This window comes from Lepidochelys olivacea (genome assembly GCF_965140295.1).
Source record: "Lepidochelys olivacea isolate rLepOli2 genome assembly, chromosome: 3".
Lineage (NCBI taxonomy): Eukaryota > Metazoa > Chordata > Testudines > Cheloniidae > Lepidochelys > Lepidochelys olivacea.
This window is the reverse complement of record NC_140413.1, coordinates 77429150-77444512: the sequence shown is the minus strand read 5'-3', so window position 1 is coordinate 77444512 and position 15363 is coordinate 77429150. Positions and strand designations below refer to the sequence as shown.

General features: G+C 39.4%; 1 protein-coding gene across 2 annotated transcripts in view; it reads left to right on the top strand.

Annotated features, from left to right (window-relative positions):
• The window catches only part of ASCC3 (activating signal cointegrator 1 complex subunit 3), a 519828-nt gene that overhangs the window by 155980 nt on the left and 348485 nt on the right, over positions 1–15363 (top strand). The gene's annotated exons all lie outside the window — the stretch shown is intronic.

Genomic DNA, 15363 nt, shown 5'->3' with positions numbered 1-15363 from the left:
GATACGTAAATTCGTAAATGAGCACTCCAATGATTGGGACCTAGTATTGCAGCAGTTGCTCTTTGCCTACAGAGCTGTACCACATCCCAGTTTAGGGTTTTCCCCATTTGAACTTGTATATGGCCGTGAGGTTAAGGGGCCATTGCAGTTGGTGAAGCAGCAATGGGAGGGATTTACACCTTCTCCAGGAACTAACATTCTGGACTTTGTAACCAACCTACAAACCACCCTCCGAACCTCTTTAGCCCTTGCTAGAGAAAACTTACAGGATGCTCAAAAAGAGCAAAAAGCCTGGTATGATAAACATGCCAGAGAGCGTTCCTTCAAAGTAGGAGACCAGGTCATGGTCTTAAAGGTGCTCCAGGCCCATAAAATGGAAGCATCGTGGGAAGGGCCATTCGTGGTCCAGGAGCGCCTGGGAGCTGTTAATTATCTCATAGCATTCCCCACCTCCAACCGAAAGCCTAAGGTGTATCATATTAATTCTCTAAAGCCCTTTTATTCCAGAGAATTAAAGGTTTGTCAGTTTACAGCCCAGGGAGGAGACGACGCTGAGTGGCCTGAAGGTGTCTACTACGAAGGGAAATGTGCTGGTGGTGTGGAAGAGGTGAACCTCTCCATGACCCTTGGGCGTATGCAGCGACAGCAGATCCAGGAGCTGTGCACTAGCTACGCGCCAACGTTCTCAGCCACCCCAGGACTGACTGAACGGGCATACCACTCCATTGACACAGGTAATGCTCACCCAATTAGGGTCCAACCTTACCGGGTGTCTCCTCAAGCTAAAACTGCTATAGAACGGGAGATCCAGGATATGTTACAGATGGGTGTAATCCGCCCCTCTGAAAGTGCATGGGCATCTCCAGTGGTTCTAGTTCCCAAACCAGATGGGGAAATACGTTTTTGCGTGGACTACCGTAAGCTAAATGCTGTAACTCGCCCAGACAACTATCCCATGCCACGCACAGATGAACTATTAGAGAAACTGGGAAGGGCCCAGTTCATCTCTACCTTGGACTTAACCAAGGGGTACTGGCAGGTACCGCTAGATGAATCTGCCAAGGAAAGGTCAGCCTTCATCACACATCTCGGGCTGTATGAATTTAATGTACTCCCTTTCGGGCTGCGAAATGCACCCGCCACTTTCCAAAGACTTGTAGATGGTCTCCTAGCGGGATTAGGAGAATATGCAGTCGCCTACCTTGACGATGTGGCCATATTTTCGGATTCCTGGGCAGACCACCTGGAACATCTACAAAAAGTCCTTGAGCGCATAAGGGAGGCAGGACTAACTGTTAAGGCTAAGAAGTGTCAAATAGGCCTAAACAGAGTGACTTACCTTGGACACCAGGTGGGTCAAGGAACTATCAGCCCCCTACAGGCCAAAGTGGATGCTATCCAAAAGTGGCCTGTCCCAAAGTCAAAGAAACAGGTTCAATCCTTCTTAGGCTTGGCCGGTTATTACAGACGATTTGTACCGCACTACAGCCAAATCGCTGCCCCACTGACAGACCTAACCAAAAAGAAACAGCCAAATGCTGTTCAGTGGACCGGAAAGTGTCAGAAGGCCTTTAACAAGCTTAAAGCGACACTCATGTCTGACCCTGTACTAAGGGCCCCAGACTTTGACAAACCGTTCCTAGTAACCACAGATGCATCCGAGCGTGGTGTGGGAGCAGTTTTAATGCAGAAAGGACCTGATCAAGAATTCCACCCTGTAGTGTTTCTCAGCAAAAAACTGTCTGAGAGGGAAAGCAACTGGTCAGTCACTGAAAAAGAATGTTATGCCATTGTCTACGCTCTGGAAAAGCTACGCCCATATGTTTGGGGACGGCGTTTCCACCTGCAAACCGACCATGCTGCACTAAAGTGGCTTCACACCGTCAAAGAAACTAACAGAAAACTTCTTCGGTGGAGTTTAGCTCTCCAAGATTTTGATTTCGACATCCAACACATCTCAGGAGCTTCTAACAAAGTGGCTGATGCACTCTCCCGTGAAAGTTTCCCAGAATCAACTGGTTAAAATCGTCCTTGAGATGTGGAAAATATTGTTAGTCTTTATGTACTTGGTAGTATATTTAGAGATGCATGTGTCTTATTAACTCTGTTTTCCTAGAGCTCCAGGAAGAAATCCCAGCCAGTGTTTCACCCTAGCTGAGATTTGGGGGGCGTGTCATAAATATAAAGGGAAGGGTAAACCCCTTTGAAATCCCTCCTGGCCAGGGGAAAGCTCCTCTCACCTGTAAAGGGTTAAGAAGCTAAAGGTAACCTCGCTGGCACCTGACCAAAATGACCAATGAGGAGACAAGATACTTTCAAAAGCTGGGAGGAGGGAGAGAAACAAAGGGTTTGTGTGTCTGTCTGTAGTCGTCTTGGCCGGGGACAGAACAGGAATGGAGTCTTAGAACTTTTAGTAAGTAATCTAGCTAGGTATGTGTTAGATTATGATTTCTTTAAATGGCTGAGAAAAGAATTGTGCTGAATAGAATAACTATTTCTGTCTGTGTATCTTTTTTGTAACTTAAGGTTTTGCCTAGAGGGGTTCTCTATGTTTTTGAATCTAATTACCCTGTAAGATATATACCATCCTGATTTTACAGGGGGGATTTCTTTATTTCTATTTACTTCTATTTTTTATTAAAAGTCTTCTTGTAAAACACTGAATGCTTTTTCATTGTTCTCAGATCCAAGGGTTTGGGTTTGTGGTCACCTATGCAAATTGGTGAGGCTTTTTATCCAACATTTCCCAGGAAAGGGGGGGTGCAAGTGTTGGGAGGATTGTTCATTGTTCTTAAGATCCAAGGGTCTGGGTCTGTAGTCACCTAGGCAAATTGGTGAGGCTTTTTACCAAACCTTGTCCAGGAAGTGGGGTGCAAGGTTTTGGGAAGTATTTTGGGGGGGAAGGACGCGTCCAAACAGCTCTTCCCCAGTAACCAGTATTAGTTTGGTGGTGGTAGCGGCCTGTCCAAGGGGTAATATTTTGTACCTTGGGGAAGTTTTGACCTAAGCTGGTAAAGATAAGCTTAGGAGGTTTTTCATGCAGGTCCCCACATCTGTACCCTAGAGTTCAGAGTGGGGGAGGAACCTTGACATAAGCTTAGGAGGTTTTCATGCAGGTCCCCACATCTGTACCCTAGAGTTCAGAGTGGGGATGCATCCGATGAAGTGAGCTGTAGCTCACAAAAGCTTATGCTCAAATAAATTGGTTAGTCTCTAAGGTGCCACAAGTACTCCTTTTCTTCTTCCTTGAATAGTCCTTTATAATATGTGCTAAGTACTTCTGCTAAACCATCTGTTCCACCTTGCATTTTGCTGTGACACTGGGAGTTTCTTTCCCTGACCTGAAGAAGAGCTCTGTGTGGCTTGAAAGCTTGTCTCTCTCAGGAACAGAAGTTGGTTCAATAAAGGATATTACCTCCCCCACCTTCTCTCTCTCAGATCTTTGACTAACACGGCTACAACTTTGCTGCTTGGATCTTGTAAGAGAGTTAATAATAATTGAAGCAGTCTATTTTCAGGAGATGTTCCAAATTCTGTTTGCTTCTAGCAAAAGATCCTCCTCACTAGTGTCCTCCAAACAATGGAAAAGGTTACAAAGAAAGTATCAAGTTCAAGAACTCTGGGAGTCTGAACATCCTAAAGTTTCTACAGATGCCCTTTCCTTACACTTAATGTAAAGATTCCTAAAGGAACTTGGTACAAAGTCTTTGCATTCAGGGACTTTATCCTTATTCCCCCAAAACTTCACCTGGCTCCAATCCACCTGCAAAACTTCTGGTCTCCCTTCTCCCCAGTATAACTTCTGCAATGCAGTTGTATACTGTCAATGCAGAAATCTTTGCCACATTGGAAACTGACTGTGATGACTGTGAAAAATAAATAACAAACTACTGTGCTGTTTCTATTCCTCGTTTTTGTAATTATTTCAATTTTAAAAATCAGGGGTTTTAGTTGAAATAGAGCTTTGCAGTTTTTCCATTTTGCTTCTCCAGAGTACAGAATTTAGGGACCTTGCTGCAGAATTTAAGTCCAGATTGCTATGGAGTACAAGTTCCTTTCTTGTGTACAGTTGACTGCTTTGAGTCTATTCTATTCTTTACAGGTTCCTTTATCACCATAGTATCTGAGTGGCTACCAGTAGTGCATTAAGTGACATAACTAACATCTGCTACATGTGATTTGTTATTTCCTCATCCTCTCTCCAAGGGGAAATGGCAGTGTAGTAGGATTTTTTAACGTGTACATGCTGCTTAATGTTTATATTACAGAATATATACGTAATGATGGTTTTGGGATATCAGCTATCATGGGGTGTTGTTCATTTGGGCTTTACAGTAGCCTCAAAATGCTTTTGTTTTATGTAATTGACAAGAATGTATGCTACAGCTTGAACAGGGTTTATCAAAACCCCCCGAAGAGAACTATCCTTTTATAGTTCTGCCCAGTGTCTTACAGTAAACAATTACAAATATCTTTGAAACCCCCTGGACCATGGAGAACACAAATGGGTTTGAACTAGTACAGATTTGTTTGTAAATCACTAGGCTAGGAGATATAACATGTTTTTGTGACGCTGGCGTATGCTGGCATTTTGTATTATAAACAGATGGCTCTGTTAGCATGATGTCTTAGCCTGTGGTAGACAGCTGTAACCTTTAGAGAATCACAGAAATAGCTTCCTGGCCCCCAAGCATATTAATGCCTAGAGGGAGATAGTATTAAATAATATGATTTGATACATGTGTGGGTTCCACTTTAATTGCATTTATGCTGAATTGTGCTTTTATTAAGGATTTATTGCTGTATATGCAAAGGAGCTGGCTGTTTAAAGATAAGTAGGGAGATCTATGACATGGTAATAACAGGAAAACACATTTAAGATGGCTTCATGTTCACACAGTAGAAACATGGAATTTCTTTACTTTTCAAGAACCATCAAGTCATTTTGCTATTTTGAGTGTGAAGGCCACATTTGCCAAGGGAGGTGCAACTAGTGTATTCACAAAAATACACATGCCTCTGCTGGCTTTCCCTTGTATTTATGTATGCTGACAGATTTGGTGATGCACATCGGTGGTGGTGGTGGTTGTTGCAGAAAAAGGCTTGTTAGAGAATGGTTTATCAGTCTCTGAGTTGTTGGTGTCATCTTTTTATGGCTGCTGAATTAAAGTGTTAATTGTAGTTTGAGAGTTGTGAGGAAAGGAACTTTTGCTTGGTTATCACAGCCATACTTATAGAATTTATTTTAAACACAACAAAAAACAGAAAAGTAAAACATTTGGGGCTCAAAAGTGGAATGCAATAATTAATTTTGAGAAATTTCCCCTTTTTGTTTAGAATGTCTTTTACTAGTAGCAAAAGTTTCCCTTGGAAGAAGTCATTTTGCTGTTGGATTTCAACTTCAGTTCTTGTTAAGACATTTCTTGCCCCTTAGACACACATGACAAATGTATACAAGAGGGAGAATGAAATAATAAAAGGAAAGGAAAACTTCTGCCTGGCTCATTCTTGTTTCATTCAAGTGCTGTAGACACGATATGGGACACACAGTTCAGACTAGCACAGATTCAGTTCAGCTGCTTGAACCCATGGTGCTTGCGCTTTCTGGGTTGAACTCTGGTGGGCAATGTCTAGTGTCCTTCCAGCACAGGGACTGCTTCATGCTGGGAGAAGGCTGCCTGTGCTTGTTATGTTGGTAAGATCATGCAGTTCAACTAATACAGAATCTGGCCAAGCTTGAAATCGTTTAGACAGAAGACAATAAGGATAGGAAGGAGAGAAAGCGGGGACAAAGAGACAGCAGAAAGCTTAAACCTTGCATCCTAGTTTAGGATTTAACCAATTTGATGGTGATTGACCAGTGTCCGTCTGTGGCCTGGATATATAGGAGAATTTCCCCAAAATATTGTCTTAGATGAGATAAGATAGCAAGGTTCCTCAAAACTGTTTGGCTACTTAGCCTCTTGTATGCTATTACTTTTCAGTCACATTTAATCTGAGAAATTAGAACACTCTTAAATTTCATTAAGACCTGTAAAAAGTGTGTGTTAGCTCCGCATATGGACTTCTGTGCTTTAAATCATAGAGTTCTCATACCCATATGTTTCCCAGTTTCATTTTAATCCCAAGAAATGGGGTTTCACCTCTTCAAAAGGATAAGACACTGGTGCAGTTGGATTTGTGCTGTTGCTACTGGTGGGAAATCATGGCTCTTGGAATGAGACTTCATATTTTCCAAGGACCTAAATCACCAATGTTTCTCTATGTATTGTTTTTTTTTTTTTTTTTTTTTTTTAAATTCTATGGCGGGGATCATCAACCTCTGGCAAGCAGCCAGTCAGGGAAAGCTTCTGGTGGGCCGAGACGGTTTGTTTACCTGCAGTGTCCACAGGTTGGGCTGATCGCAGCTCCCACTGGCTGTGGTTCGCTGTCCCTGGCCAATGAAGGATGCAGGAAGCGGCGCGGGCCGAGGAATGTGCTGGCCACCGCTTCCCACAGCCCCCATTGGCCTGGAGCGGCGAACCATGGCCAGTGGGAGCTGCGATCAGCTGAACCTGCGGACGCTGCAGGTAAACAAACCGTCCTGGCCCGCCAGCTGCTTTCCCTGACAGGCCGTGTGCCAAAGCTTGCCGATCCCCTGTTCTGTGGTGTGGGAATTTGCCGTGATATTTGCCTTGAACTTCCACTTCATCCTTCCACATCTATAAATGTCAGTAATCTTTCCTTAAAAGTGTGCAAGTGATGTGAAAATGGTCAGAAAAGAGGGAATTTAAATACCTTGATGTCACTGAGCAAGCAGTATTTCAGTTGCTTATAAGTTTACCAAACGTTAACAGGTTTCAGAGTAGCAGCCGTGTTAGTCTGTATCCGCAAAAAGAAAAGGAGGACTTGTGGCACCTTAGAGACTAACCAATTTATTTGAGCATAAGCTTTCGTGAGCTACAGCTCACTTCATTGGATGCATTCAGTGGAAAATACAGTGGAGACATTTATATACACAGAGAACACGAAACAGTGGGTGTTACCATACACACTGTAAGGAGAGTGATCAGGTAAGGTGAGCTATTACCAGCAGGGGGGTGGGGTGGGGGGGAACCTTTTGTAATGATAATCAAGGTGGGCTATTTCCAGCAGTCACCTTACCTGATCACTCTCCTTACAGTATGTATGGTAACACCCATTGTTTCATGTTCTCTGTGTATATAAATCTCCCCACTGTATTTTTCACTGAATGCATCCGATGAAGTGAGCTGTAGCTCATGAAAGCTTATGCTCAAATAAATTGGTTAGTCTCTAAGGTGCCACAAGTACTCCTTTTTCTTTTTGCAAACATTAACAGTTAGGGGTAACATTTTCTATGCAATACATTAGGCTTGGCTTAATTTAGTTTAGTTTTAGTTTAGTTTCAGCAAAAGTAGTTCAGCCATTTTCTAGGACTAATTATGGAAAAAATACATTTTTGTTCCTGTTTAAAAAAAAAAAAAAGTTACCTCTGTTTCATTCAGCATGCTTTGAAGCAGGGACTCAAAGTTTGTCAGAGTGGGTTGCCCTTTTGTCAGGAATGAGCCTTTTGCTGTACTTTGTAAAATATCAGTTTGCACATGCTGCGTTCCTGTGGCGGGGGGGAGGGAGTCTTTAATTCCATGATCACGTATTATTATGAAGGTGTTAAACTAATAACAGAAAGGGAGGGTAAAAAGAGGGAAGATATGAGCACTTAGCACAAAATCAAGATGCTGAGACAAAATTAATCAAGGAACCAAAGGACATGAGCACAAGAAATTCTTTAATTGCCTGTACACCAATGCTAGGAGCGTGGGTAACAAATAAGAGGAATTGGAATTGCTCACTTATGAACATAAATTCAATTTAGTTGGTATTATTGAAACCTGGTGGGTTGATTATCATATTTGGAATATTAAAATCAATGGTTATAACCTCTTTAGGAAGGGGAAGTGGCACTCTGTCAAAAGAAAAAGGTATTGCCTATTTCCAAGTCAATTATAATTCAGAAGAAAATGATTTTGAATATTTATGGATCAGCATCCTAGCAGATAAAGCACAATGTGGGGTACGAGTTGGTGGCCTGTATTATATATAGGAGATCTGACTAAATGATCACAAGGGTCACTTCTGGCCTTGGAATTTATGAATCTATCAAAATGCATATACACAAGGGGGACAAATTTATGTTGCGTAATTCTTCCATTTTCTAAGTTTGAGTGCTTGACTTCGCAACCTTAATTTTTTTTAATGTAGTTTTTTAATGTATGGTGTTTTCATTGTCTTTTGATCAACAAACAAAGCTTATAAGATGCAAGCTTTTTTATTTAAAATGATCTGTTTTACAGTTCTCTTCAGTGTCCAACACTTTAACTTCTCAGTACTTAAAAACTAACAGCTTTATGTGTTTCATTGTAGGACTAATTGCTTAAGGAGAGTATTGTCACATACCTGATGGGGGAAAAAAACTGCAGATCACAGCCTCCATAGTGACTGATAGGCTCTTCTTTCATGGGTAGACAGGGAAGGGACAGAGTGGTGAGTGGGTAAACCTCCCAATGTGCCAACCAGCAGAGCCTTGCTGGCATAGAGGTGGCAATAATTCACTATTGGCATGGATCCAGTAGCAGATTAATTCTTTCCTGGGAGTCAGTTCTTTCCTTGTGCTGTCCCATCCCAGGAGTAGAACAGGACTGACATAATTCCCTTTCTTCCTTCCCCCCCAATATAAAAATGCCATTTTTATGGAGTGTATTGGCAAATTTAACAGGGCAACATTGAATGTCATAAATACTTTCATGCTTGATATACAAATAATTTTAAGGATCCCTTACTCTGAAAAATTCCAAGAAATTTCAATACAATCAACTTAAATGTTTTTTTTGTTTTGCAGCAGTCTGTGTTATAGGGAAATTCTTTGGTTTTATGCTCCTGCATATTTTGTTTCAGTGCAGCCTGCTGAAAAAAATGTCATTTTAATCACTTTCATTGTTGACTAGCACACATAGACAACTGACTATCATGTTTGTTCTCTGCTTGCTTGCCAAAACTAAATGATGATGATACTTCGAGCTGATTTCTTAAATTTCCTAGGGTTATATTGTAAATTTTCCTTTGTGAAGATATTATCCTCAGTGGTTTTATTGCTGGAACAGAGCTGATCATCAGGAAATGCAAGGATAGGACACATTAAAGGATTTTAAAACTTCTTGTGCTTTGCAACTATCTGTTATAAAATAAAACAAACAAACCAACTCCCCAAGCATTCTACAATATAAAAATCATGTAGTTTCTGAGCATACTCTGCCAAAGCATTTTTTGTAACCCTGTGTTTAAGAAGCTTTCCTTGTGACTAACACCTTAAGGTAAAGTGTCAAGGACTTACATTACATCATTCAAGAATCTTTTTTTATGTGCTGTCCTCCAGAGGAATTATAATATGGATGCTGTAACAGCACTGGTTAGTTAAAGTCATCATTTTCACTGAAACTTTGACTTTGGTAGTTTGAAACTGCAGCATACAGTTTGCAATCTTGTCTATATGAATTTAAACTGCTCAAAGTTAAACAAAATGTGTTTAACTTTGAGCAGTGTGGAGCTTGAAAATCGCAGTACATATTTTAAAGAAAAGCATTTTCTTTAATTTTTTTTTTTTGACTGGGATAAACTGAAATCTATCCTCAGAACAGATGCAGCTGTGTCATTGCAATGCTTACATACAGTGTATACCGCTTCTTTATTTTTCTCAAAATAGTAGAAAAGATGAGTAGGTAAATATTAGGTTTATGTTGAAGTTAGTTTTAAAAGGATTAAGACATTTTTGGTCTAGCACTTTGCTTTTAAAGTTTTTATAGAAAGAGAAATATTTTTGTTGTGCAACTGTAAAATAGCCAAAACACACACAAATGACTTGGATAATTGCCATATTAAAACTATATATGAAAACGATTATGACTGTCAATGTATGCCACAAAGGTCAGTATTGTGTAGTTTGAAATAGAAGGGAGATTCTTCCTGAAAATTAGAAAAGAGAAGAACATTAATCGCCTCCTCGGAAGAGCATAGGTAATACAATACTGATATAAACCATTTGTTTTTCAAAAAGCCACTTTTGAAAAATAAAAACAGAATTTATGCAAGTGTGGTTTTTAGGGGCAAAGGTAATTGTCTGGTTATTGGTGCAGAGATGATTTTTCTTGAGCAGAGAAAATAGCTTAGAGGACTGAATAGAGTGACGTCTTAAAGATTAGTTGATTAATTGTACTTGTGATGACAAAGCAGAAGTGAGAAGTGAAGCAGAGACTATGACTGTCAGAGCTGATAGGGTGAGTGGTACTGAGGATGGCAAATGGCATCAGGATCTTTGAGAAATATGGATGATTACCCTGATGGGTTTTGTCAGCTGATGGACTCTAATATTGAGTCATGAAGGCTTTATTTCTCTTTGAAATCTGATTCTAATACAATGGAATAATGCCTTTTTCTTTTTAAATTCTCACCTGCTAAATAAAACTAATCAGCTCCAAAACTACTTGAAGTAACAGAGAGAGCTATAAATCTGCAGTGTCAGTCTCTTTTGTCTGAGATCTGCAGTGTTTTACATATTATGTACAATTCTCATGATCTTAATAAAACAGATTTAGTAAGAATTTGAAACCTACTGTATTTTTCTCTGTGTAGGAGATGGAAAATGGAGACGGTACATTTGTTTCTGCAATGAGTTATGATGGCAGTGTACTGTGTTGAACACCCATGCTACTAACTACATGAATGGACTTACTATTAAAAGGGGTGTGTGTGTGTGGTATATTGATGCGATAGTGACACTCTAGTAGTTGAAATGGAAATTGCACTTTCTGATTATTTTTTGTCATATAAATTTCTCAAAACATTAACCATTGCATTCAGATTCTTCATGCTTCGTTTCAACCCACAAATAATGGGTTTCTTTAAAAAAAATAAAAATAAAAAACAATTAAAAAAATCCAGACTTCAGGAATTATTTGAATTTGAAATATAGCTTTTAAAAAAATATTTTATTAAACTTCAGAGGTGGCAAAAATTAATGACAGAATTGTTACTAAGCCATTCAACAGAAGGATACCCATTATTGATCTACTTCTGGACCTACTCAACTGTGTAACTACTCAAGCAGTCTCGATTGAGGACTAGTGTCTCTGCTTGATTGACTAATTTGTTTTTAAGTAACTTCTAGAGGTTTGAAAACAATAGTGTGCATTAGTAATACATTATTTTCCTTAACGTCAGAAAGATGTACTAAGCTACGGTACTCAAAATGTATGATTATTCTAGAAAAATTATGCAAGTGATGTGGATTATTTGGGGGTAGGGTGGAGGGTTTATATAGTGCAGTGCTTCCAATATATACTAATTTAGATACAGTACGAAAATAATAGTTTGGAGAAAGATACTTTTATTCTGAGAAGGTTTGCTTGCCTTTTGTAGATCAGCTCCATCCTTTTGTAGATCATCTCAGAGCTTTGGTCATATCATGAAGCATGCAGAGGTTTCCTTTGCAGGAATCAAGCAGCAATAATGAGGAGGAGTGCACAGGTTTTCAGAGTTGCTGTATTACCACAGTATTAAGTAGCCCCATATAGTTGGTGTCCTAGGTGAGGTCAGTGAGTGTGAAATTCCACTTCCTGTTGGCCAGTAGGGAAACATCCATATTATAGAACTCAGATTTTTAAAAAGACATTAGATCAGTCATTTCTTTGCTAATGAATTTCCATCTCTGATATGATTCTATGTTTGAGAATACTTGATACACAATTCTTTTCTCAGGGTTTCTTTGTTAGGAATAAAAAGGGGAGAATCAAAATCATGTATTTATCAAATTGTATTCAGAATCTGTCTTGTCCAGGTTCCCTCACTGACTATCATGGTTGGTGGAAGCTTTGTACCCTATATCCTTTTGGCAACTACAGCAATTGTATACATTGAAAATATATTAGGTAAGATGTCATTTGTTGTTCTGTTGGCTCTTTAATACATTGGGTTGTACACTTCCGTTCTCTGTATGCTCCATTGCTGACTAGTCCATTTCTTCCCTACTTTTGCTGCCTAATTGTTAGGTATTTATTTAGCCCTCATCTCTGTGGGGTCGGAGTTTGCTGTTCCCCTTCTCCAATGGACATTCATTTCCTGATGGTGACTCCTTTATCTTCCAGCTGGTAAGTCTCAGGGTTTGTTGAAAGCACTAGTCTTGCTGCTGACACCAGACTCTAAGGGTATGTCTACCCTTCAATTCAACAGCTGCTTCTGGCCTGTGTGAATTGACTCAAGCTTGGGCAACGGGGCTGTAAAATTCCAGTGTAGAAGTCCCATCCCCACTCCCTTACAAGGTCCCAGACCCTGGGCTTCAGCCCAAGCGTCTGACACATTTTTACAGTGCCACAGCCCAAACCCCATGAGCTTGAGTCAGCTGACACGGGTCAGCCATGGGCATTTAATTACAGTGTAGACATACCCTCAGAGTGACTCCCTTTTCCCCTTGTTTCCTCCTTATGTTACAGTATCCCCTAAAGGAGACATTTAGACAGGCTCCTCTTCCTTATTTCCCATGCTTTACATTTACTGGGCTCTCTACAGTGAAAACTTTAGACATCTGTAGAAGCAGCTGAAGCTAGGAAGACAATCCATGAGCTGATCCACCAGCTCTCTACAGACTACCAGAAATGGTTCTTGGGGCACAGGTGAGAACCACACAGTAGCTACCCTTCCACAGCTTTGCATTTGAAAAGAAGAGTTAAAGCCAGGTAACACTTCTAATATTTCTTCCATCGTGTCTAACGTGAATGCAACTGCACAGCCACAGAGCTCCAGAAGCAGAATCTCCTCTTTTGATCAACATTTGGACTGGGAGATGTAACTTTACCAAAGGGCATCACAGTCTAATGCTAATAAAAGTAGTAAGAATTTTTTCTTCTCCCACAACATTTCTCTGTGGCATAATTCTGCTGAAAGAAAACTTCCTTTATTCTGAATGTTAAAAGATACGATCTTTTTAAAACCAGATTTTTTTCCTCCCTTTAAATGAAGTACTAAAAACTTTTATCTTTCATATGAGACACAGTGTTCCAAAAGATTGATGTGGTGGTCAGAGCTGTGAGCTACTTTTTAAAATGTATAGCTGTCCTTAAGGAGATCAAAATCTCTTTATACCATATCGTTTCTGTTATCCAAAGTCTTCCCCATCTCATGCTGTGTCATTTTCTTATGGATTTTGCTTTGTATCAGGTGGATTTACACTCCACAGAACAAAAACTTACTTCCCTGTTATTTCTTCATTCTGCCTTTAGGGCAGAACTATGCATTAGAAAAGCACCCCATCTAGAATATCTTTTGAGACAGGTAAGACTTAAAAAATCTACAGATTCTGTATCAAATTCCTTTGCCTCCTTACTTATTAAAGCATCTTTTCTATAAAAAGATAAGGCAACTGCTTGGTCACTCTTGAGATCAGATATTAGGAGCCTGCTGCGCCTCCACCTAGGAGCAGCTGGGACAGGTAGCCGCTTGCAGGGAGCCATGTGAGGTGAGCACCCCCCGGATCCGGCACCCCACACCCCCTCCCATGCCCCAGCCTGCTGCCCTGAGTCTCCTCCCGCACCCAAACTCCCTCCCTGAGCTTGAGCCCTAGCCCCGCATCCCCTTCCACGCCCCAACCCCCTGCTGGCTCTGCGCCCACCAGACTATAAACCAGAATTTCAATGAAGATCAGAAATGCCAGTTTATAGAGCTTTCCGGTTGATGAAGTGCTGGATAAAGCAGCTTTTACTGTACCGATGCAAGATCAAAAGGCAATAATTTGAATCAGAAGCATTAGTCTCCACATTAGGAATTGGGGATACTTTCTGTGGCCTGTATTAATCTCTAACTTTATAAAAGCATGAATCAAATCCAGTACAAGTAGCTCCCTTGTTTGCTAACTGCTACTAAACATACATTTGAATTTTATATGTGAATTGATTTCTCTTTCAAACAGTGAGGTCATGGTTTATTAATATTACAGTGTGTGCTGTTTTGCCTAAGACTTCATGGAACATTCATATACAGTACACAAGTTATCTCCTTTGCCTTTAATAATAGATGTCCATAGTCTGAGAAAATACACTATTAAAATTGGTATTTAACATTCTGTGTTTGAGCTACTCAGATCTTTCTATCTGGATTTTCTCAATTTGCTCAGGAAGGGGAGGACAGAGTTAATTTATTGCTTCGTTTCTGAAGAAAAATTCAGTTGAAATGATGCCAAGTAAAATTATAGTAATTTTGTACAGCAACAAACTTCTTCCACTCAATTTCTATAGTTAAATTGTATAGGATTATCTTTAATTGCATACTTTGTTGTGCATTCTTGTTTATTGGAAGTAAATTTGTTCACACCTGACTATTCTTGTTTCCTGAAAGTTTTTCTAAACCTGTCTGAAAATGAAGTCTGAATCTAATTTTTATTAATAAATGTCTATAATCTCTGTCATGTATTTTATTTCAACACTAAAATCAAACTATGCATAAGTTCAGTTTGGGTGAATAACCACTGCTCTGAATATATATATGTATTTTCTGAAATAAGTATATATGTATTTTTCTACAGTGTGCACCTTTTTTCATTTATTTTAAACTTTATCTGAATAAATTCAGTTTTTAATATATCTAAACTTGAAGCCTTTATATTAGTCACTGTCTCTGCAGAGGCTGGATATTACCGTGGAACTTTAAAGAACTAATGTACAAATATAAAGAAAATAATTGTGTTTGGGATACATGATCGATCCAGACTGCAGTTGAATATATTGAGAGGAAATATTTACTGCTTGTGGCTTTTTGGTTGTGTGGATAAGCCCAACAGTGTCACCTGCAGGTGAAACAAAGAGCTTTCTTAATCCTTCAAATGGGAAATCTAAGATATACAAGATAAGGTATTTATTGAAAATCAGTGAATAATTTTATAATACATATTTTAATGATTCTTGCCTTTTATTCTTAGGGTCAACTGTGAACAGATGGTAATTTTCTCAAATTACTTTGCTATAAAAAACTGCAAAATAATTTCTTGAAACAATTTGTTATATTTAACTTGCTTGCAAAGAGTTCATTTTGAATATTCAACGAGCTTAACTGTTAGAGTCCAGGGTCTGATGAGAATATTGGCATTTTTCTATTCATATTCTGCAATATTTCTTTAAAATTCATTTTTAGTGAACACTCCTGTTAATAAATTCATGCTAGGATATTTGCAGAAAGGAAATAAAAATGGAATGCACACCACGAAAGTGTGTTGAATTTGTGTTGAAATTCAAATTAATATTCACACAACTTTTTTTTTAATATTCT